This window comes from Symphalangus syndactylus, chromosome 9, assembly GCF_028878055.3.
Source record: "Symphalangus syndactylus isolate Jambi chromosome 9, NHGRI_mSymSyn1-v2.1_pri, whole genome shotgun sequence".
Classification (NCBI taxonomy): Eukaryota; Metazoa; Chordata; class Mammalia; order Primates; family Hylobatidae; genus Symphalangus; species Symphalangus syndactylus.
Genome location: NC_072431.2, coordinates 13255182 through 13280881, shown reverse-complemented (window position 1 = coordinate 13280881; position 25700 = coordinate 13255182). Strand labels below are relative to the sequence as shown.

At 34.8% G+C, this 25700-nt stretch overlaps 1 protein-coding gene across 8 annotated transcripts in view; it reads left to right on the top strand.

The window, feature by feature from the left end:
• The window catches only part of LRFN5 (leucine rich repeat and fibronectin type III domain containing 5), a 290415-nt gene that overhangs the window by 104963 nt on the left and 159752 nt on the right, over positions 1-25700 (top strand). For 2 of the 8 annotated variants that reach the window (XM_063609273.1, XM_063609274.1), the window contains exons 2-3: positions 9561-9577; positions 9997-11873. The exons of 4 other annotated variants lie outside the window; for them this stretch is intronic. The gene's annotated coding sequence lies outside the window, so the exon portion shown is untranslated. Of the gene's footprint in view, positions 1-9560; positions 9578-9996; positions 11874-12296; positions 12395-25700 lie in introns of all 8 variants that reach the window. 2 more of the 8 variants (XM_063609277.1, XM_063609275.1) reach the window with 2 other exon arrangements.

Here is a 25700-nt window from a genome sequence, read left to right as displayed (position 1 = left end):
ACCTTTTAGATTTTTTCTTCAGGGTTAGGCACAGACAGTCTGGTGACTATGTGCCTTGGTGATGTATATTTTGTACAGTATCTCACAGTTCTTCTCTGGGTTTCCTGTATCTGGATGTTTACCTCTTTAGCAAGATTAGGGAAATTTTCTTGAATTAATCCCTTAAATATGTTTTCCAAGTTGTTTACTTTTTTCGTTGATTCCAAACATGCCGATAATTTGTAGGTTTGGTTGCTTTACATAATTCTACGTTTTTTGAAGACTTTGTTCATTTTTTAAAATTATTTTTTCTTAATTTTTGTCTAATTTGGCTAGTTTGAAGGAACAGCTCCCAGCTCTGAAATTCTTTTTTTCTATTTGGTCCAGTCTATTAATAAATGTTTTAATTATATTTTGCAATTCCTTAAGCAAGTTTATCAATTTCAGAAATTCTGATTGATTTCTTTTTAAGATGTTTGTGTCTTCCTTCATTTCCTGGATTGATATAGAAATTTCTCCATGCTGATTTTCAACATTGTCTTGGGTTTCTTTGAGTTTCTTTGCAATCCATGCTTTTGAATTCTTTATCTGTCATTTCTGAGTTTCCATTTTGGTTAGTGACCGTTACTGGAGAGCTAGTGTGATCCATTGGTTGTTTCACTGCATTCATATTTTTCATAGTTCCAGAATTCTTGTTCTGATTTCTTATCTGGAGACACTAGAACTTCTAATTTTTATAATCATTTTCATATGTGAATATTTTTTTTTCTTTTTCTTTCTCTCCCTATAATAAAATATGGTGTTTTTTTTTTTTTTCTCTTTCCCTTTTCGCTTTGTCCCCAGTCCGGGGTGTGATTGTAAAGAATGTTGGGGAGAGTCTTTTTGCTTTGCCTCTATAGCCCTGTGAATTTCAGCAGATTTTATATTGGGCTGTGCAGTTCATCCTACAAGTCAGTAAATGATTCTTATGGGTAAGTGCCAGATGTGGCCAATGTGGCTGGGTATATACTTAATTCTTGTTTACTGGGAGCTCTCTGTTCCCTCAGACAATGGGCTGATTCATGGAATATACAACGTTCTGTGCTCCCTGCTCAGTCCTTAGGAGGTGGGGGACAAGATGGGTGGGGCCAGGTTGGGCAGGTCCACCTACAGTTTCCCTGCTGGCAGGCACAAGCAGCATTGCCAAGGGAGAATCAAATGGGTAGCCACCAAGCACCCAGAAGTGTGCCTAGATTTGAAGCTGGGAAACCTCCTTGGCCCCAAGTTCTCTGCATAGTAAGTGGGGGTAGCCTCAACTCCTAATCCAGGAGAGTGAGTGCTCCAGATACCTGGAAATTTGCATGGGTGTGAGGTGTAGAAGACCCCAGTGCAGCAAGATCGCTCCACAAGAAGGGCAGGGTCCCTCAGGCTGCTGAACCAGGCAAGCGGATACTCCTAATGCCTGGAAGTCTGCATGGATGTGAAGTGGAGAGGGTCTCCCTGTACCAGGATCTCCGCACAGAAAGGGTGGTGTGGCTCGGGCTGCTGAGCCAGGCAAGCAGGTGCTTAGAATGCCTGGAAGTCTACTTCGGTGTAAAGTGGAGAGGGCCTCCCTGTACCAGGATCTCTACACAGAAAGGGTGGTGTGGTTTGGGCTACTGAACCAGGCAAGCAGCTTCTCAGAATGCCTGGAGCTCTGACCAAGTATGAGGAAGACAGGGCCTTCTTGCACCAAGATTTCTGCACAGGAAGGATGGGACAGCTCAGGCTGCTAGTTCATCTTAGCGGATGTCCCAAATGCCTGGTGATCTGCCCAGGAGTGGGGCAGAGGGCACCTTGCTGCACCAGGATCTCTGGGGAGCAGGCTAGGGCATCCAGCAATGACACACACAGACTGCTTCCAGGTCTCCAAGCTGACTCTTGCTGCAAATCTCGTTGCCCAGGAGAAACCAGAGCTGCAGCAGCTCTTCTCCTGCCCCAGGTCTGTGACCATGGAGAGCACAATTCTAGCACCTACTACTGAGCCACTTTTCACAGTTCTGAGTGTGAAGGCCCCTACTCTACTCTAGAGTAAGAACTCTAGTCTCTGGCCTGAAGCTAAAATGCCTGTGCCATCGTAATGCCATGTCACCAAAGAATGACTGACTTTGTATATACCTGGATTAAAAATTGTGTCCTGTTCTCGGTCCTGGGTCTGGGTTAAACACCTGAAGCTTTTCATGGTATCTTTCCCTCTCACTGTCTCTAAGCCTATCTCCAAGTTAGCTCTAGGGCTGGGGAGAAACAAAATGTTCTCCCTTGGCCTCGAATTCTCTGTGAAAAGATGAGTCACAAAAGGAGGTTCTGTGCCTCTCTCACGTACTGGGGCTACACTCACTTTTATCAGCCAAACGCTGTCATGGGATCTGTCTACCCGTCTCTTCTCCTCCTTGAGATCTGGAGTGTCCTTCATGATTCCAATTTTCTTTCTCAAAATACAACTAACAGAGTTGATCTTTATGCACTATCTTGCTGTTTTCAAGTGGCATGCTAAAATCCCCTAATATTCCATCTTGGGAAAAAAAAACTAAAATGATTTTGAAACATTAGAAAGCACCCCTAATTTTCACAGTTAGCATGACTGAAAGAACCATTTACATTTAGAGCATAAGGTTTTTTTCAGACCAACAAATTTACAAACTAAAAACATTTGAAACCCATTAAGATATTTATATGTCATTACCAATTAGCTAATACCTTTAGCTAAAATATATTCTAAAATGCTGCAGTGAAGACTGAAACAATTTGCATTTGAGATCTAAAAGCAATGTTCATAAGGTCGTATGAATGAATTTATATTAATTAAAACTACAAGGCCATATTAAGTTATGGTTGTTTTAAGTAGCAAAATGGCCAGTGTAGTTATTTTTATCTTTGTGTAATATAAAAAGTATGCATATTTTCAATAATGTGTTATGATCAATATATAATATAGCATGTAATAACCTGGACAATTATTGTATGTGATAATTATTAATTTTCATCTTTACATGTTTACCTCTTTACACCTCAAGCCCCCCTTATAAGAATCATGTCAGTTCTTCATTCATCTTCGTCCCACAGCCATAATAAAAGTCTCATTTATTTTTCCTACTCTTTGAACTTTCTATTTCAAAATTTAGTAATCAGTTACTAGCTTTCAAAAGGCTTGTAGATTTTGACAGACTATATTCCCTCATTTTTTGTCCATTTTGTCAGATTATCCTTTTTTTAACAGAGCTGAATTGTTACGTTTATTGGCCCTATTGAAGTGAAAAACCACTAGGATATTTTGCCTTGGGGCTATGTATTTTCCCTTTCTTGTTTCTTAGTAAATAGGAGCCTAGCACTAGAAATTGAGTTACTGGCCCAATGCCTTACATTAATTCTGTCATGTATGCTTTATTACTACTTTAACAAGGTGCCTAGAGTTAGGATTCACATTTTAGGTGTGGCGAACTTGAGGTTTAAAAATGTTGCTGTCATCCTTAGGTGACGTGGCTATTAAGAGGAGGACTCAGGATAAGAACGTGGGGCTCGCTGACTTTGGAATCCTTGCTTTAACTCTCGTGTTTTCTGCTTCACATTTGCTTGCATGGCTTCATCTGCTGTTTGGAGATAGTTGACATTTCACTGCATCTTGATTCACAAGTTTTATTTCTGTATATCAGGTGGTAGTTAGATCAGGCCTAGAGAGAGATCTTCCTGTCTGTTTTAACCCTTACTGGCTATTGTCCACTGGCCGACAGATGAAAACTAGTCATCTGTCTGAAAACTATAAGTCAGAAGTCATTCTTAATTCCATAGTTGTTGTACCATATTTTTGGGGCAAGAACAATTTCCTTAATTTATACATCTTGTACCCTCAACCAAATCTGTTTGTTAGGAGCTGGTAAATATTTGCCAGATACTGTAAATTGCCACACGTCTAATTATTCCAGAGTGCGTCTGATCAAATAGTATTTCTAAGTCTTGACTGAACCAGATTGCTTTACTTCATGAAGTCTTTTGAGATCTTCCAGGGTGTGTGTGTCTGTTTCATAATATATATAGATTCCTGAATGCAGAAGACATGCTCTTTTCTGGAGTAACCGGTATTTACTTTTAACTCTCCAACTTTATATTTATTTGCTTTCTCTTAAGGTAAAAATCATGTTGGAAAATGTTACTGTTCAAAGTGTTTACCTCTTATCTCCTAAACAGGAAATTATGATTCATTTGCTTTAAATTTCTCGTCAGTTATTTATTTGGTAGTATTTTTCCTAGTTATTAAACGTGATTGCTCACAGAAATATAAGCATATAGTATCAAGTACGATTGATGATCTTAAGACATTAATTGGGTAAAAAGGGATCATGTTACTTAAGTAGCTTGGCTTACCATTGACCATAGAACTGTTCCTACTTGGAGCTCAAAAGTATGATACATAGTCTTTGTTCCTTCAGTTATTATTTTTTCATTATCTACACCCTAATTTCGCTATCTGGTAAACCTTGTTCAGAGGGATCCAGGGAACTTTCATCATTGCTTGCCTTTCCTATAAACTGCCTTCATTTTTCCTTTCTAATTTGTGTCAATTAAAACTTTCCTAAGTTATAATTTGGTGGAACTTAATCTTTGTTAAATAACAAATATACTTTGTGAAAGATAACTCTTGGTAAACTGCATCAGAGGAAGTAACACCCATGCATCCTTCCAGGATATTCTATAAATAATAACTAAACTAACATAATATTTATAATGCCTGAATTTTCATAGAGGCATTATGATGCTGAAACTAAAGAACAATGTGCCTCTGAAAACGCATATGAACAGTAGTCTGTTCTACTTACTCATACCTACTCCATGAACAAAATAATGGTTCATATATTTTTTCTATTTTTTTTGACTTTTTAATGGCCATCACAGAAATCTGTCACTCTGAAACACCGTTTTCTCTGTTACAGGTGGTTCAAAAGTATAAAGCACATTATTCATTATAGTTAAACTGATGAACTGTGTAAACATACATATTTACTAACATGGGTAATATTTTAATAGATCGTTGATAGATATTTAGTAAAAACACGAAATCAACATAATGCTCACCAGAGCAATATAGGACTATAGTAAGAGTATAAATAGACAAAAGGCTGTAATTGTATGTATATATTAACATTTTATTTAAAATTATTTACTTTCAGTTTCTTTACCAGTTATTTTTTGTTTCTTACCCTTAATATGAATTTTGTTGCAAAACGAGGTCATAACATCTTGGTGTTTTATGAAACTTGTGCACTATGCACTAGTCAGTGCTTATACATAGGCCAGACACTTCCGTTTGAAGATGGAACCACCATTGACCTTTTACAGTGGCAAAACTTTTTACTAATCATTTATTTGAGGGTAATGACTTCACATATGTGTGGAAGAATATAATCTTAATGTTGGAAACTAATTTAAAAGTCATTTGTACATTAAAACAGTGAACTATTTACTGGTAATTATCTTAAATGACAGTTAGTATTAAAACCAGTGCTTTATAAACATCAAATCAGCAATTGAGGTAAAACAACCAGTCAGCCAGGCCTCACGGCTCCCAGTTGTAATCTTAGTACTTTAGTAGGCAGAGGCAGGAGGCTTACTTGAGCCCAGGAGTTTGAGACCAGCCTGGACAGCAAAAGCAAAAACGTGATCTCTACAAATAAATAAATAAATAAATAAATAAAAAAGAAAAAAAATTAGCCAGTCATCATGGCAAACATGTGTAGTTCTAGCTACTCCAAAGGCTGAACAGGGAGGATTGCTTGAGCCTAAGAGTTTGAGGCTGTAGTCAGGTGTGATGCTGCCACTTCACTCCAGCATGGATGAAAGAGTGAGACCCTGTCTCTAAAATAAAATAAATAGTCAACATCATCAAGCAGCATGTATAATACAAAATAATAAGAGTAATAGTAAAAACAAGTAAATAGAAACAATTTCAACAAAACATTTGAACTGGAGTCTGAAATGTATGGATCTTAGTTCTGGCAATACCTTTGGCTGTGTATGTGACTTCGAGCCAGAATACTTCTATTTTCTGCATTTATAAAATATTCCAACTATGAAAGTTAGGTGAGTATTGAGTAGTACATGAAGGTGGGGGTGGTAGGGGATTACTAAATTGCTGAATAATCTGAAACACAGATGCTTTCTCACTCTTGTGTGTAAATTCTCCAGAGAGGTCAGTTGCAGATGGGAAAAAATTTGTTTTGTTTTCATGAAACTGCATTAACATACACATATGCTTATTTTCAGGTTTCTGCTCATTCAATGGGAAAATTCTGATAATGATTTTGGCAATATCACTCCAGTTGGGGGGGTTTCTAAAATCCAAAGGGCTGTATTTCACTTTGAGCAATCTTCCATTAGTCATATTTATTGGATAAACTTGCCAGGTCAGCAATCACTAAAAGCACATGCCAACAAATTTAATTGGTGTTGCTTTTGTTTGAAGAAAACACAAAGTAGGCTGTAACTATCTCTTTGAGAGTTACAGATTAACAACTTAAAAATATCTATAATCCAGAGAAGAAAAGACTAAATATAATTGCTCAGCAAAAAAGTTTATGTGTCTGAGCCTCCTATAGATAGATCATCTTAATGAGTTCAGAGACTCTCAAGATAAAAAAAAAACACACATCTTTGTCTTTCCATTTCAAAAATGACGGAAGTCTTTCAAGTATGAAAAATGAAGCAAATTGAAACCATGTCCTTATCTCTCTTTTAATAAAACAGGAGTGAAAGATACTGCATAATCTTTGTAAATGTTTGTAAATCCTTTAACTCTCAGATTTTTTTTGTAATTAAGATTAGAATCTATTGAGTTCATCTAATTTTCTCTCCTAATTCTTTATCATTAAGAGAATCCATCAAGTCTACCACATAAGAATGGGAAAGATTCCAAATTTTATGGCTGCCTTCTATCTTGAAGCCAAAACATTTTATGAGTCTCTTGGTTCTAATGTTCTTAACTCAGTTGAGTGTCTGAGCATTTTAGATGAGAGACATTTTTATCACTTTGACAAAAATGGCATCTTTAAATTTAATGGCTCCATCAAAAATTGATCAAGCATGTTGTTTTTGTGAGTCCTTTTAGAAATGAATTCACTAACCAACAATTTTAAAGATTCATCCATTTTTGTTTAAAAACGCCCCTTCAGCTCACTACATGAACTATTTATTCACAGATGGCATCTTTTAAAAATAAATCTGAATTGTGTTTTGAAACCCAGAACCAAGGTTTCCAACAGTGAGCTCAGTTTTTGCAGTTAATCAATCATTCAGTCACACCATCTGATGTGGTTTGAACATTTGTCCTCTCCAAATCGCATGTTGAAATGTGATTCCCAGTGTTGGAGGTGGAGCTTTGTGGGAGGTGGTTGGTTTAGGGGGGCAGATCCCTTGTGAATGGCTTAGCACCATTGCCGTGGTGATGGATAAGTTATTGCCCAGTTCGTTCACACAAGAGTTGGTTATTTAAAAGAGTGTGGCACCTTCCTTATTTCTCTCTCTTGCTCCCACTCTTGCCATATGACATCCCCCTCCCCACTTCACCTTCCATCATGACTATAAGCTTCTGGAAGCCTGCAATAGAAGCAGATGCCGGCACCACACTACCCATACTCCCTGTAGAACCATGAGCCAATTAAACCTCCTTTCTTTATAAATTATAAATTATAAATTTCTTTATAAATTAACCAGTCTCAGGTATTCCTTTATAGTAACACAAATAGAGTAATACAACATTATAGTATTACCTATCCTCATTTTCATAAACAATCATTTCCTATTCTATACAGGAAAGAATACATTATTTTGAGTGACAATGCTTTTGTAATTTCAAACCTTTTAAAAATAATTCTTGCACATATTTTGATATCTTAATTCTTGTACACATTTATATCTTAAGTAGTTCTATGGAAGGCATGATTTAAAAAAAATGAAGTTTTGTTTTTGCACCCCTCTTTTGAAATAAATATGTCCAAGTTAATGCATTCTGTACGTATAATATTCATTTTTTTAAAAAATTATTCAAATATTTAGCAATGGTTTTGGAGTTTTAAATATTTTAAAATATACATGATTATTAGGGGAAAATTTAAGAAATCAACACTTTGTTGCCAATTAGGTGAAGAATAATTTATTTAAAGAGATTGTTTACTGGAAGAATTAGTGTTAAAAATTTTAATTGTTGAAACCAAATCATATATAAACTGCAACCTAAAACATGAGAAGTAATTTTCTGTATATAGTCTGTACATGTTTGCCAAAATTCTGTTTCTGGCATTTTAACATAGCAATTGTTTTTCTGTTCATAAATAAAGATGGAAATGTTTATTGCAAATTATCAGTTATTTATTATCTCATTACAGATGCGAATAAAACCATAGACAAAAATAGACTGCTTTTAAATGGCTGTCTTCTAATTTTCACCTTGTATTACAAAGATGATATGAAGTACTAACTAAACTGTATTATTTAAAAATAAATAAAAGTCCTTATCATTTATCACCACTACAGAAAATATTGAACAAAACAACCATGTCTTTATTCTTTTCTAGTCTTTGATAATATGCAAACTTACTTTTATCAATGTTGCTAAATTTCAAACACTTTAGTGGCAATGCACTTTTTTAGATTCAGAATATAATGGACTTGCAAGAAGATGCATATTGTTTTATATTTCAGGGAGCCAAAAATGTGATTTACAATGTGATTTAATTATGAGTCCAGAAAGAATTTCCACAGGAAATGTAGTTTGAATGTGAACTTGATGTTTAGAAGTAGTTATAAAAAAGGCATAGATAATATCAGTTTTGTATGTTAACACATATTATATAATTTTCATTTTTAATGACTATATAGTGTTCAAGTCATCTCTATTTTACATAAGCATTTTTCTGTTTTAGAGCCTTGGTTCTTTTCGATCCTTTAATTTGCCATTATACATATGTCTAATAGAATATATATATATATATCTGTATGATTTTATTAAAATAAAGCCACCAAAATGGTATGGTTTTGTTAACAAAAGATGAGAGGTTTTTTTTAAAAAAAAATAGAGAATTTGAAGTTGCCTTTCCTTTCTCTGATCATTGGTAATGTCTTAATTTGTGCCTGTATATGTTAATTGAATGAAAGGTTCTCATCTGCTCATTTGACGGGTAGTACCCAATGGACTGGTCTATACAAAATGGGCTTTTGGCATCTAGATGTTCATTTTTAAAAACAAAAGGAAATTTTGTAGTTATGTATTTCAAGACTCTTAATATCTGAGATGTTGAATGATGCAATGTTAATTAATTTTTCTTATGGACAATGACAACAACAACAAAAAAGTGTGAGATAATTGAGTCTAGGACCAAAGTCTCCTCACACACCAACTGTAGGTCTTCGTCACTCTATTTTCCTTTTGCCCATGGTTAAAATTATCTAAATCATTTGGGTTTTTATTTATATTTTCAGATCATATGAATTTAGGGGATCTTTTTTTTTTCACATACAGTATCTGAAATGCTCTCTCTCTCTCTCTCTCTTTTTAAATTTGTCACAAACTTGACCAGATTTGATATTTTCAAAGGTAAGTCCCATTCTTGGCTACCTTCTGTGTTCTTCAGTCTCTTGTGCTAACTGTTCACTGGTATTATCTTATTTAATTTTCATGTAAAATATGTGAGATGAAATAATTGGTGTTTAGGTAAAATGACTTTCTAATAATCATAAAGCTAATAAATAATAGAATCGAATTTTAACATATCCCTCTTTCTAGTATAGTTTATTATGCAGTCTTGCATCAGACAGATCTGTATGGAGTTCCATTCTTGCTGCTTCCACCATTCTACTCTAAAATTGTCAACTATAGCTTGCACTATGGAAATTTTCTCCTAACTGATTTCTCTGCTTTAATTTTAGCCATCATTAGCCAGAAAAATATTTGAAAAAATATAAATTTCATCATGTAATCAATTCTTGATGTTTTCCCTTCTTTATCTCCTTCAGATATTTGAGCTAAATTTGCGTCATAAGAAGGAGTTAGCTAGGCAAATAAGAGGAAAAAGGATATTCCAAATTGGCCGTGCAGATGCCTCACATATCCAAAAGGCAAGTTTGCTTGAAAATTTGCAAGTATAATTAGAGAGTTGAAGTCATTTTTTAAAGTATATGTTTTAGCAGGTGATTCTGGAATGATGGCGTATTGGGAAGCATCAGAAATCTGTCTCCTCATCCAGACAACAATTTTGCTTTCAGAATATGTCTGATATAACTGTACTCAAACTCTGAAGCCTATTGAAGTCTTGAAACTTCTGAAGGAAGGATTGGACAGTAAATTGTAGTTAATTTTGATCTTCCAGTTCATCTACCCATCCCCTGCACCCAGTTCCAGAGCAGCCAGCTGTGTGCATGTTCCTAGAGCAGCACGCACACAGCTTGGGGAAGCCAGAATGTGCAAAAATGACTCTCAAATATCAGGATCTGTGCTCCGATTATTGATTGCTGATTTTGATGATTATAAAGAGGCAGTGGCCATTATTGCTGAACCAACCCCCATTGTTGTAAGTCTTCTCCTTCTGGCTGAGGTGACTTCAAGGGGATTTAAGAGGTCGGTGCCTTGTTCCCACTTTTATTTTTGCCTTTGTCTCATTTTGGGAGCCAGACATTGATAACTAAAATATTTTTAAAAAAACACGTATATTAGGTAAATTAAGAAGTAACCACACTTGCCAAGAAGAAGTTTCAGGCTTAAATAAGACGTGAAAACACCTTAAGTTTACACTTCAGGCCAACTCTGCAACAGAGACAGCCTACAACAATCAAAACAAAACATAAACAAAAAATGAAAACAAGAACAAACACTGCGGGAAAGAGATAATCTAATATTCTGGGTTTATTATATCATTAGATTCAAATGTATAGTTTTCAGCAAAATGTATAAACATACAAGGAAACAAGAAAAGATGAGACATTTAAAGAAAAAAAATAACCAACAGAATTTCTGATGGCAGATCTACTAGACAAAAAAAAAATATATATCTGTATTAAAAATACTCAAAGAATTAAAGGAACACATTGAAAAGTCAAGACAATTATGTGTGAACAAGTAGAAAAATCAATAAATTTATAGAAAACCTAAGGAGAAACAAAAAATATAGCTAAAAAGTACAAGAAAAGAAAAGAAAAAAATTCACTAGAGGGATTTATAGAAAGATTTCATCAGGCTGGAGAAAGAATCAGCAAACTTGAAGATAGAACATTAAAAATTACAGTCTTAGGAAAAGAAAGTTAAAAAAACAGATTGAAGAGAAGTAAACAGAACCAAAGGGACCGTTGGTGTGTCATCAAGGAGACCGACATACACATTTTGTAGTCCTAAAGAAGAGAGTTAGAAAGGAGCAGAGAGAATGCTTGAAGAAATAATGGCTGAAGGCTTTCCAAATTTGATGAAAGACATAAATATAAGCATCTAAGAATCTCAGAGAACTCCACATGGGATGAACTGAAAGATAGCCACACCTAAATACATTATATAATCAAACTGTTTAAAGACAAATAAATTTGAAAGCAGCATGGGAGAAGCCTGCTTATCATATGCAAAGGATAGTAATAAGTAACTTTGGAGGCCACAAAGCTGTGGGTTGATATATTCAGTGCTAAAAGAAAATTTAAAAAAATGATCAACCAAGACTCCTGTATTTAACAAAGCTGGTCTTCAAAAGTGACAGAGAAAGTAAAAGAATCCCAGATAAACAAAAGCTGAAGTAGTTATTACTACTAGACCTGCCTTAAAATAAATGTTAAGGAGAGTTCTGCAGATTGAAATAAGAAGACAGCAAACAATAGCTCTCAATCGGTAAGAAGAAATAAAGATCTCAGTAAAGGTAAGTATGTCGCAAATTGTAAAAGTCATATTATTTTTAATAATATTTGTAACTCCAGTTTTTGATTTCTCCATGATTCAGTGATGAATACATTAAAAGCAATTAGTCTAAAAGCTAATATTATTGTAACTCTGGTTGGTAACTCTAAATTTGGTTTTCTGCACAATTTAAAATACTCAAATATAGAAAAAATTATTGATTTATGGACAGTAGTTCCTTATTGATTTTTTATCTACATGAACTGCCCAATGTTGAAAGTAGAGTATTGAAGTATTCGGTTATTATTGTATTGCAGATCTCTTTCTTCAGTTCTATTAATATTTGCTTTATATATTCAGGTCCATTGATGTTGTGTTTATATATATATATTTTTTTTTTCTTTTCTTTTTTTTTTTGTGATGGAGTTTCACCCTTGTTGCCTAGGCTGGGATGCAATGTCATAATCTTGGCTCACTGCAACCTCTGCCTTCTGGATTCAAGCAATTCTCCCACCTCAGCCTTCTGAGTAGCTGGGATTACAGGTGCGCACCAATTTTGTATTTTCAGTAGAGACGGGGTTTCACCATATTGGCCAGGCTGGTCTCAAACTCCTGACCTCAGGTGATCTGCCACCTCAGCCTCCCAAAGTATTGGGATTACAGGCGTGAGCCACCTTGCCCGGCCTGGGTTTATATATATATTTACATTTGCTATAAGTTATTGATGAATTGACCTTTTATTGTTTTATAATGACATTTTCTTTTGTATAGTTTTCAACTTAAAGTCTATTTTATCTTATATAAGTGTAGCTATCTAGCTACCCCTGCTCTCTTTTGTTTCCATTTGCATGGAATACCTTTTATCCATTCTACTGTTTTCAGTCTCTGTGTGTGCAAAGAGGTGAAGTAAGCCTCTTATAGGCAGTATACAATGGAGTCTTGTCTTTTTTTTTAATCCATTCAGCCTCTTTATGTCTTTCAATTGTGAAATTAAATTCATTTACATTCAAAGTAATTGCTGTTAGATAAGAACTTACTTATGCCATTTGTTCATTATATTCTGGTTAGTTTGTAGATCATTTGTTCTCTCTTCCTTTCTTGCTGTCTGCATTTTGACGAATTTCTGTAGTGGTATTCTTTGAATTATTTCATTTATCTTTTGTGTATCTTGTAAGGGTTTTGCTTGTGGTTACAATAATGCTTACATAAAACATATTGACAGATTATTTTAAGCTAATAATAACTTAACTTTGGTCACTTACAAAAAAAAGCTCCACTTCCCCTGACAACCAAAAAAGTGTTTTTGATGACATATGCTTATCTTTTATAGTTTGTGTTACTTAACACATTTTTGTAACTATAGTTTATGATAGTTCTCTCTTTAAACCATCATTGTAAATATTTAATTTATTTTCTCAACATCATTACAGCATAAAAATGTTCTGAGTTGGCCGGGCGCGGTGGCTCACGCTTGTAATCCCAGCATTTTGGGAGGCCAAGGCGGGCGGATCATGAGGTCAGGAGATTGAGACCATGGTGAAACCCCATCTCTACTAAAAGTACAAAAAAAAATTAGCCGGGCGTGGTGGCGGGCGCCTGTAGTCCCAGCTACTCAGAGAGGCTGAGGCAGGAGAATGGCGTGAACCCGGGAGGCAGAGCTCGCAGTGAGCCGAGATTGCGCCATTGCACTCCAGCCTGGGTGACAGAGCGAGACTCCGTCTCAAAAAAAAAAAAAAAAATGTTCTGAGTTTTACTGGACTTATTTTTACTAATGAGTTTTATATTTTTACATGTTTTTATGTCACTACATTGCAATGTTTTCCTTTAGCTTGAAAAACTCTTTAACATTTCTTATACAAATAAATTCCTTTGGGTTTTGTCTGAAAAAGTTTTTACCACCCATTTACCTTTATTTTTATTTTTATATATTTTTTGATACAGTGTCTCAGTCTGTTACCCAGGCAGTAATGTGGTGGCACAATCATGGCTCACTGAAGCCTCAAACTCCTGGGCACAAGCCATGCCCCTACCTCAGCCTGCTGAGTAGCTGGGACCACAGGTGTGCACAACCATACCCAGCTAATCTTTATTTTTACTTTTAGCAGAAGAAGGATCTCCCTATGTTGCTCCGGCTAGTCGTAAACTCCTGGGCTCAAGCAGTCCTTCTGCGTCAGCCCCCCACTTACTGGGATTATAGGTATACGCTAATGCATCTGGCCACACTCCTTTATTTTCATTTTTATTTTATTAATTTTATTAATTTTTATTTTTTATTATACTTTAAATTCTGGGTTACATATGCAGAAGGTGCAGGTTTGTTATATAGGAATATAAGTGCCATGGTGGTATGCTGTACCTATCAACCCATCATCGACATTAGGTATTTCTCCTAATGCTATCCCTCACCTTGTCCCCCACCCCCTGACAGGCCCCAGTGTGTGATATTCCCCTACCTGTGTTCATGTGTTCTCATTGTTCAGCTCCCACTTATGAGTGAGAACATGTGGTGTTTGAATTTCTGTTCATGTGTTAGTTTGCTGAGAATAATGGTTTCCAGCTTCATCCATGTGTCTGAAAAGGACATGGATTCATTCTTTCTATATGGTTGCATAGTATTCCATGGTGTGTATGTGCCACATTTTCTTTAACCAGTCTATCACTGATGGGCATTTGGGTTGGTTCAGAGTCTTTGCTATTGTGAATAGTGCTGCAATAAACGTGTGTGCATGTGTCTTTATAGTAGAATGATTTATAATCCTTTGGGTATATACCCAGCAATGGGATCACTTGGTCAAATGGCATTTCTGGTTCTAGATCCTTTAGGAAGTGCCACACTGTCTTCCACAATGGTTGAATTAATTTATACTCCCACCAACAGTGTAATAGCGTTACTATTTCTCCACAACCTCTCCAGCATCCATTGTTTCCTGACTTTTTAAAGATCACCATTCTAACTGGCATGAGATGGTATCTCATTGTGGTTTTGATTTGCATTTCTCTAATGACCAGTGAGGATGAGCTTTTTTTTATAAGTTTGTTGACCTCATAAATGTCTTCTTTTGAGAAGTGTCTGTTCACATCCTTTGCCCACTTTTTTATTTTTTTCTTGTAAATTTGTTTAAGTTCTTTGTAGATTCTGGATATTAGCCCTTTGTCAGATGGATAGATTGCAAAATTTTCTCCTATTCTATAGGTTGCCTGTTCACTTGGGTGATAGTTTCTTTTATTGTGCAGAAGCTCTTTATCGACCACTAGCCAGACTAATAAAGAAGAAAAGAGAGAAGAATCAAATAACACAATAAAAAAAATGATAAAGGGGACATCACCACTGATCCCACAAAAATACAAACTACCATCAGAGAATACTATAAACACATCTATGCAAATAAACTAGAAAATATAGAATAAATGGATAAACTCCTGGACACATACACCCTTCCAAGATTAAACCAGGAAGAAGTCAAATCCCTGAATCGACCAATAACAGGTCCTGAAATTGAGGCAGTAATTAAAGCTTACCAATCCAAAAAAGCCCAGGACCAGACAGATTCACAGCCAGATTCTACCAGAGGTGCAAAGAGGAGCTGGTACCATTCCTTTTGAAACTATTCTGAACAATAGAAAAAAAAGGAATCCTCTCTAACTCATTTTATGAGGCCAGCATCATCCTGATACCAAAACCTGGGAGAAACACAACAAAGAAATAAAATTTCAGGCCAATATCCCTGATGAACCTTGATGCAAAAATCCTCAATAAAATACTGGGAAACTGAATCCAGCAGCACATTAAAAAGCTTATCCACCACGATCAAGTTGGCTTTATCCCGGGCATTCAAGGCTGGTTCAATATATGCAAATCAATAAATGTGATACATTACATAAACAGAACCAATAGCAAAAAACACATGATTATCTCAATAGATACTGAAAAGGTTTTTGATAAAATTTAACACCCCTTTATGCTAAATACACTCAATAAACTAGGTATTGATGAAACATATCTTAAAATAGTAAGAGCTATTTATGACAAACTCACTGCCAAGATCATAATGAATGGGCAAAAGCTAGAAGCATTTCCTTTGAAAACCAGCACAAGACAAGGATGCCATCTCTCTCCACTCTTATGCAACATAGTATTGGAAGTTCTGGCCAGGGCAATCGGGCAAGAGAAAGAAATAAAGGGTATTCAAATAGGAGAGAGGAAATCAAATTATCTCTGTTTGCAGATGACATGATTGTATATTTAGAAAACCCCATCATCTCAGCCCAAAATCTCCTTAAGCTGATAAGGAATTTCAGCAAAGTCTCAGGATACAAAATCAATGTGCAAAAATCACAAGCTTTCCTATGCACCAATAATAGACAGCCAAATCATGAGTGAACTCCCATTCACAATTGCTACAAAGAGAATAAAGTACCTAGGAATCCAACTTACAAGGGATGTGAAGGACTTCTTCAAGGAGAACTACAAACCACTGCTCAACGAAATACGAGAGGACACAAACAAATGAAAAAAAAATCCATGCTCATGGATAGGAAGAATCAATATCATGAAAATGGTCATACCACCCAAAGTAATTTATAGATTCAATGCTATTCCCATGAAGCTACCATTGACATTCTTCACGGAATTAGAAAAAACTTTATATTTCATATGGAACCAAAAAAGAGCCTGTACAGCCAAGACAATCTTAAATAAAAAGAACAGAGCTGGAGGCATCACGTTACCTGACTTTAAACTATACTACAAGGCTACAGTAACCAAAATAGCATGGTACTGGTAGCAAAACAGATATATAGACCACTGGAACAAAGCAGAGGCCTCAGAAATGACACCACACATCTACAACCATCTGACCTTTGACAAACTTGACAAAAGTGAGCAATGGGGAAGTGATTCCCTATTTAATAAACGGTGTTAGGAAAACTGGCTGGCCATATGCAGAAAACTGAAACTGGATCCCTTCCTTACATCTTATGCAAAAATTAACTCAAGATGGATTAAAGACTTAAATGTCAGACCTAAAACCATAAAAACCCTAGAAGAAAACCTAGGCAATACCATTCAGGACATAGGCATGGGCAAAGACTTCATGACTAAAACACCAAAACTAACTGCAACAAAAATAAAAAATAAAGGGGTTACCCTTTATTTTTAAACGACAGGATTTTGGGTATAGAATTCTTTGTCAGAAGTTGTTTTCTTTTTTCTTTCATCTTTTGGAATATATCATTCAATTCTCTCCTGGCCTGCAAGCTTTCTGCTGAAAAATCCAGTGACAGTCTTTTCAAGATCCCGTTTTATACATTAAGTAGCTTTCCTCTGATAGCTTTCAGAGTCCAGATTGCTCATCATTACACGATGGAATCTCTGATAGCTTTCAGTATTCTCCCTTTAACTTTTAGCAATTTATTTATAATGTGTCTTAGTGTAGGTTGATTTATATTCAAACTGTTATATGTTCACTGAGCTTTATAAATCTGTTTCTAACTTCTTCCCCAGGCAAGAGAAATTGTCTCAACTACTGTTTAGAACAAGTGAATCTAACGTATTTATAGAACATTTCATCTAACAGCAGTGAAATACATATTCTTCTCAAGTATGCATGGAACATTCTCTTCTATAGATCACATGTTAGTCTACAAGTCAATTCTTAACAAATTTAAGAAGAATGAAATTATATTGAATACCATCTTTTATGACTAAAATGGCAGGAAACTAGAAACCAATAATAGGAGCAGGCAGAACACAGTGGCTCATTCCATAATCCCAGCACTTTGGGAGGCCAAACTGGGTGGATTGCTTGAGCTCAGGAGTTTGAGAAAAGCCTGGGCAACACGGCCAAAGCTCATCTCCACAAAAATACAAAAATTAGCCAGGCATGGTGGCATGTGCCTGTAGTCTTAGCTATTTGGGAGGCTGGGGTGGGAGGATTGCTTGAGCTTGGCTCATCAAGGGTTCAGTGAGCTGTCATCACACCACTGCACTCCAGCCTGAGTGACAGAGCCAGACATTGTGTCAATCATCATCATCGTCATCATCATCATCTTGAATAACTCACAAATATGTGGAAATTAAATATCCTTCTTAATGACACATAGGGCAAAGGATAAATTGAAAGAAAAATTAAAAAAAAATCTTGAGACAAGGAAAAATGGAAACACAATATACCAAAACTTATGGGATACAGCAAAAACAATCCTTAGAGGGAATTTTATAACAATAAACACCTACATCAAAGAAGAAAGATCTCAAACAACCTAATGTTATACCTCTAGCAACTAGAAAAAAAAATAACAAACTAAGCACAAACTTAGTGGAAGGAAATAAATAACAAAGATCGGAGCAGAAATAAACTAAATAGAGACTAGAAAAACAGTAGAAAATATAAATGAAACTAAAATTGGGGTTTTTTAAAAAGATAAAATTGGCAAACCATTAGCTAGACTAACAAGGACAAAAAGAAAGAAGACTCAAATAAAATCCAAATGGAAGGAATCATTATAACTGATACCACAGAAATGCAAGGGACCTAAAGACTATCATGGACAACTATACAATAAAAAATGAGTAACACAGAAAAACTAAATTAATTCCTAGAAACCTGTAATATACCACGACAAATAAAAAAGAAATAGAAAAATCTGAACACACTTGTAATGAGTAAAGAGATTGAATCAGCAATAAAAAACTTTCAAGAATAAAAATAAAGCCCAGGCATGATAGCCTCACTGCCAATTCTACCAAACATTTAAATAACTAATATCAATCCTTCTCAAGATTATCCAGAAAATTGAAATGGAGGGAATACTTCAAAATTTATTTTACAAGGCAAACATTACCCTAATATTAAAGCCATACAAGGACACTACAAGAAAATAAAACAACAGGACAAAATCCCTGTTAAATATGGAGGAAAAATCCTCAGCAAAACTAGCAAGCCAAATTCAGAAGCACATAAGATATTTATTAACTATGATCAAATGAGATTCATTCCACAAGAGAAAGGATGGCTCAATGCACATAAATCAATAAATGAGTTACACTATATTAACAAAGTGAAGAACAAAACCATATGATACAGAAAAAAAAGCATTTTCTCGATAGATACAGAAAAAACATTTGACTACATTTAACATCTGATCATGCTAAAAAGCTCTCAACAAATAGGTATTGAAATATTGTACCTGAACATAATAAAAGACATTTATTACAAGCCCATAGTTAATATCATATTAAACAGTGAAAAGCTGAAAGCTTTTCTTCTAAGATTAGGAAATAGAAAATGATGCTCACTGGCATCACTTCTATTCATTATAGCGTTGGAAGTCCTAGCTAGAACAACTAGATTAGAAAAAAGAAGTAAAAGGCCTCCATAAAGGAAAAAAAAGAAGTGAAATTGTCAGTGCAAATTGAAATTGGCATCAGGTTTGCCAATGACCTGATTTTATTGTAGAAAACCCTAAAGGATTTATCAAAGACCTATTAGAACTGATTAATACATTTAATAAAGTTGTGGTTTATGGAAACAAAATTTTAAAAAGTGTCCTATTTCTATAAACTAACAACAAACCATCCAAAAAGAAATCAAGAAAATAATTCCATTTACAATAGCATCCAAAAATAAAATTAAATATTTAGGAGTACATTTAACTGAAGAGGTGAATGATGACTATGATGAAAATGATAATACACAGGTGAAAGAAGTTGAAAAAAACACGAGTTAATAAAAAGATAACTCATGTTCATAGACTGAAAAATTTGCTATTTTAAAAACATACATATTACCCAAAGCAACCTACAGATTCAATGCAATCTGTGTCAGAATTCCAGCTTGTTTTTCAGAGAAATAGAATAAAAGTCTAATAGAAAAAAAATCCCTGAATAGCCAAGCAATTGAGCAAAAAGAATAAAGTAGGAGGTATCAAATTTCCTGATTTCAAAACAGATTATAAAGCTACTGTAGTCAAAACAGCATGTTACTGGCATGAAAGAAGATACATTGATGAATGGAAAAGAACAGAAAGCACAGAAGCAAACCTGACTAAGGTCAATTGATTTTCCACAAAGATACACACAATGAAGAAAAGACAATCACTTCAATAAATGGTGCTGACAAAACTTTATATCCACATTCAGAAGCATGAAATTGGATCTTTCTGACCCACCATATATGAGAATTAATTCAAAATGGACAAAAGATCTATATGAAAGACTGAATCAATAAATCTACTAGAAGAAAATGTAGGGTAAAGGCTTCATAATTTTGGTCTGGGCAAGGATTTCTGGGATGGAACTTCAAAAGCACAGATAAGAAAAACAAGAATATACAGAGGATATTGCATCTAACTAAAAAGCTTTCATGCAGCAAAGACAACAATTTACATAGTGGAGAGATAGCCCACAAATTTAGATAAAATATTTTTAAACCATACAAATGGTAAGGGGCTAAAATAAAAAAAAAAAACTAATTTAGTAATAGACAAAGAATCTGAACAGACATTTCTCAAAAGAAGATGTGAATGATCAACAGATACATGAAAAAATCCTCAATGTCTCTAATCATCAGGGAAATGAAAATTGAAACCACAATGAGATATCACCTCACACCCATTAAAATGGCTATTACAAAAAATGATAAGTATTGGTGAGATAACAAGTGTTAGCAAGAAAAGGACCCTTTGTACACTGTTGGGGCCAATGTAAATTAATACAATCATTTTGCAAAATAGTATGGAGATTTTCCAAAAACTAAATGTAGATTCCATATGACCCAGAAATGTTACTTTTGGATATATAGCCAATGAATCTGAAATCAGCATGTGAATGAGGTACCTGTACTTTCGTGTTTATTTCAGAATTAGTCACAGTAGCCAAGATATAGAAGCAACCTGATTTTATTAAAAGATGAATGAAGAAAATGTGATGTGTATACACATACATACATACACACACACACACACTAGAATAATATACAGCCATAAAAATAAGGAAATTTTTTTCATTCACAACATGGCTGGAACTGGAGGAATTTCTGCTAAGTGAATGCAGCCAGTCATAGAAAGACAAATACTTTATGATCTTGCTTATATGTAATATATAAAAAACTTGATATCATCCTACCTACTGACTCAGGTCCCAACTTCAGCTACACTTCTTTCATCTCTGCAGTTGTGACAGGAAGGTAAGTTGGAGCGACTATGTGACTGGGGCAGGAGCCAAACTGGGTTCAGGGCAACATCAACAATCCCCAGGGATGGGGCCTATGGGGCCATGATGGGTCAAGAAAGACATTCACCAATAAGAGCCAGAAGAGTCAAGAAGAGCCAGATGTGTGTAGCGCACTACATAGGGATGTTCCAAAATGGGAATAAATTTGATATATCCCAAGACAGAAACAAACTTTTCCAGTTCAAAATTGTGGAACAGGAAGTCATCAATGGTTTTGAAGAGTACACAGCGCAGGTGAGCTTGGGGCTGAAGGTGAAGCTGACCTGCATACGTGATGTGTCATACAGAGCTCCAGGCTACTCTAGTGTCATCCCTCCCAGTGCTACCCTATCTTTGACATGGAACTGCTCAACTTAAGAGTGAAGGCAGGAAGGAAATCAAGGTGGCTGAAGATGGCTGCTGCTCACCCTCCTAGCCTGCTTTGCCACTGTGTTGGCTCCTCCTGTTTGGGGCCCTTGATCAGTATGCTAACCTCACTGTCCCATGGCCTGATCCATTCTTTCTGCCCAAGTTGCTGTGTGTGTGTTCATTATTGTCCATGCATATCCTTGCTTGAGGAAATTTGGATTGCATTGAAACATTTCATGTTGTGCATTTTTTTATAAGGCATGTAGTAGACATTCCTGGTCGCAGAGAATAGATTTCTTGCTTGCAAAATCTACATCACCCTACCTTGACTTAAGCCAGACATGCAAGGTGATCAGATATGAAATATACGTGGTGTATGCTAGAGACGAGCCAGTTACCTTTGCTTTCACTTTCTATCTTATAAATTCTGTTGGCTGCTCACTTAAACAGTGTCTGCTTTGGAAATAATATGTAAAATGAAGACACAATGCTTGACCAAAAAATAAATCAAGAAAATAAAATTAAAAATAGAACAGTTTATCTCATAGAATCAAAAGTTAAAAGGTGGTTACCAGAGACTGGGGAAGGATGAGGAAAATGAAAATGTTGACCAAAGGGGACACCATTCCAGTTTTATTGGAGGAATAAACTTTAATGTTGTATTCCACTGCATGGTAACAACAGTTAGTAGGAATATATCATGTATTTATTTAAAATAATAGATTTTTAATGTCCTCACCACAAAAAAAATAAGTTGTTAAGGTGGTGGATATGTTAATTAGCTTAATTGGCTCCCTGTACAATGTATACATAGGTCAAAACATCACATTTTTACCTCATCGATATGTACAGTTATTATTTGTGAATTAAACATAAATTAATAAAATTTTAAAAGAAATATATTAGTTTGTACTTTAGGAAAAAATGTACAAAGATATAATTTTGTGACAACAGCTAAAAGTGGTGTGGATGAAACTGTCAAAGGAGTAGAGATGTTGTACATTATGGAAGTTAAGCTGGAATAAAATCACAGTCTTGTAATTGGAGGATGTTAAATTCAATCATTTGGTAACTACAAATAAAATACTAAAGAATATACACAAAAGAAAATGAGAAAGCTACTGGGTGCAGTACCTCATGCCTTTAATCCTAGCACTTTGGGAGATCAAAGTGAGTGAATTGCTCGAGCCCAGGAGTTTGAGATCAACCACGGAAACATGGCAAAAATCTCATCTCTAGAAAAAATACAAAATTTAACCAAGCGTGGTGGCGGCATGCACCTGTAGTCCTAGCTAGTCAGGAGGCTGAGACAGTAGTATCACTTGAGCCCAGGAGGTTGAAGCTGCAGAGAGCTGGTATCGTGCCACTTCACTCCCAGCCTGGGTGATAGAATGAGGCCCTGTCTCAAATAAATGAAAAAATAAATAGGAAGAGAGAAATAAATTTAACCATTTCAGTACAAAAAATTTAAATAAACACAAAAGAGTACAGTAGTGTGGGAAAAGAGGAGCATTATTCTATAATACATATGGAAAACAAATAGCAGCGTGATAAAAATAAGTCCTACATTATCAGTAATCACTTTAAGTGTAAACAGATTAACTACTCCAATTCAAAGAAAGAGACTGGTAAAATGCATTAAGAAACACACACACACACACCATAATTCAAATAATATGCTGTTCACAAGAGACTCACTTTGGATCCAGAACACCAATAGGTTGAAAATGAAAATATGTAAAAATATATTTCGTGCAAATATTAACAAAAATAAAGCTGGGGTAGCTATAGTAGTAGCAGATGAAATAAACTTTAAATTTATAAAGCTTACAATAGACAAACAAAGGCATTATTTATTAATAAAAGTTGAGCGAGAGTAATAGAGCAAGAAGACAAAACAGTTTTAAACATTTACACATGTAGTAATTGACTGTAAAAATATAAAGTAAAAACTGACAGAATTGAAGGGGAAAGTATCTCTACACAATAGGTGGATACTTCAATACTTCACTCTCAATAGAACAACTAAACAGAAGATGAGAAGATAGAAGATTTAATGAACAAAATAAGACAACCAGACCTAACAGATACACACAGAACACTCTACCCAGCAACAGAATACACATTCTTCTCAAGTTCACCTAAGACATTTTTCAGGATAGAACATATATTAAGCCACAGATTCAGTATCTATACATTTTAAAAGATTGATATCACATAAAATATTTACTCTGGTGACAATGGCAGAATAAAGTTAGAAATAACAAAAGAAAAGCTGAAAATACCACAAATTTGTCAAAATTAAATAACATATTTGTGGAAATTAAATAACACAAATGGGTCAAAAATCACCAGGGAAATTAGAAAATACTTAGCAATGAATGAAAACAAAATCATAACATATTAAAACTTATGGTATTCAGTGAAAGCAGTGCTAACTGGAAAACTTTTAGCTATACATGCTTACATTTGAAAATAAGAAAGCTCTTCGTTAACAACCCAACTTTACAATTTCTGGAATTAGAAAAAGAGGACCAAACTAAACCCCAAAAATAGCAGAGGGAAATAAATAATAAAGATTGGAGCAGAGATCACTGAAATAAATAATAGTAAAATAAGAGAGAACATCATTCAAATTAAAAATTGGTTCTTTGAAAGGCTCAATAAAAATTGATGAATATTGGACTAAGAAAAAAATGAGAGAAAATTCAAAATAAGTTTGTTATAAGAAATGAATGTGGGGATGTTACTAATTCTACAGAAATAAAAAGGATTACGAAATTATCCTCAACAATTGTTTATCTACAAACTGAATAACATACATGAAATAGACAAATTCTTAAAAATACAAAACTTACCAAAATTAACCCACAAGAAATAGAATATCTGAATAGCACTGTAACTAGTAGGGAAATTGACCACTAATTAAAACCTTCCCCAAAAAGAAAAGCCCTGGATCTGATGGCTTCACTAATGAATTCTACTAAACATTTATAGAACTAACACTAATCTTTCTCAAATGGAAAAGGAAGGAACACTCCCTAACTCATTCTATGAGGCCACCATTACCCTGGTAGCAAAGTCAGACAAAGATAATACAGGAAACAAATATTGCTGGCAGCTATGCCTTATGTATGAATTCTCAACAAAGTACTAGCCAACTGAATTCAGTAGCATATTAAAAGGATTATATACCAACTGACTGTGTGTGACTTACTCCTAGAATGGAATGATGGCTCTACATATTAAAATCATTCACTGTAATATACCACATAAACGGAATGAAAGAAAAAATACACGATTATCTCAGTGTCAAGAAAAGATTTGACAAAACTCACTATCTTTTTCTGATACAAAACACTCAAAGAATAGAAGGAAACTACTTCAATATTATGAAAGTCACGTATGACAAAAAATACAGAAATATCACACTCAGTGGGGCAAGACTAAAATATTTTCTCCTAAAATTATGAACATGGCAAGAATCCACTTTTCTGCTTTTATTCAACGGAGTGGTAGGTCTTCGCCAGAGCAATTAGGCAATAAAAACAAATAAAGGGGTGAGATGACATCTCATCGTAGATTTTATTTTCATTTCTCTGATTATCAATGATGTTGAACACATTTTCCTATACTTCTTTGCCAGTTTTATTTCCTCTTTTGAGCAATATCTATTCACCTACTGTGTACTCACAAAAATTTTTTAAAAAAGCAAAAAAAAATTGAAAGGCACTCCAAATGTGTAAAAGAAAGAAGAAAGGAAGGAAGGAAAAGACATTAGAATTGAAAAGAAAGAAATACAATTATCTCTGATGTCAGATGATACGATCTTTTAAGTAGAAAATCCTAAAGCAAATACACATCTGAAAGCCTGCTGAAACTAATTAACACATTCAGCAAACTAAGCAAATACAATGTTAACACACAAAGAGCATTTGCAGTATATACAGTAATAATGAACAGTCTGAAAAGAAAATTAAGAAAATGATTCCATTTACAATACCATCAGAAAGAATAAAAGAGGAATAAACTTAACAAAGGAGGCAAAAGTCTTACAGAATGAAAACTACACAACATTTCTGAAATAAATGAAAGAAGACATAGATGAGAAAGAATCCCTGTGTTCACAATAGGAAGAGTTAATGTTGTTAAAACATCAGTATTACCCAAAGGGATCTAAAAATTTCCAATCACTATATTCTGTTACTTTGTTGAAGAAATTTTTAAAAATTCCAAAACACATACAGAATTTCAAGGAATCCTGAATAA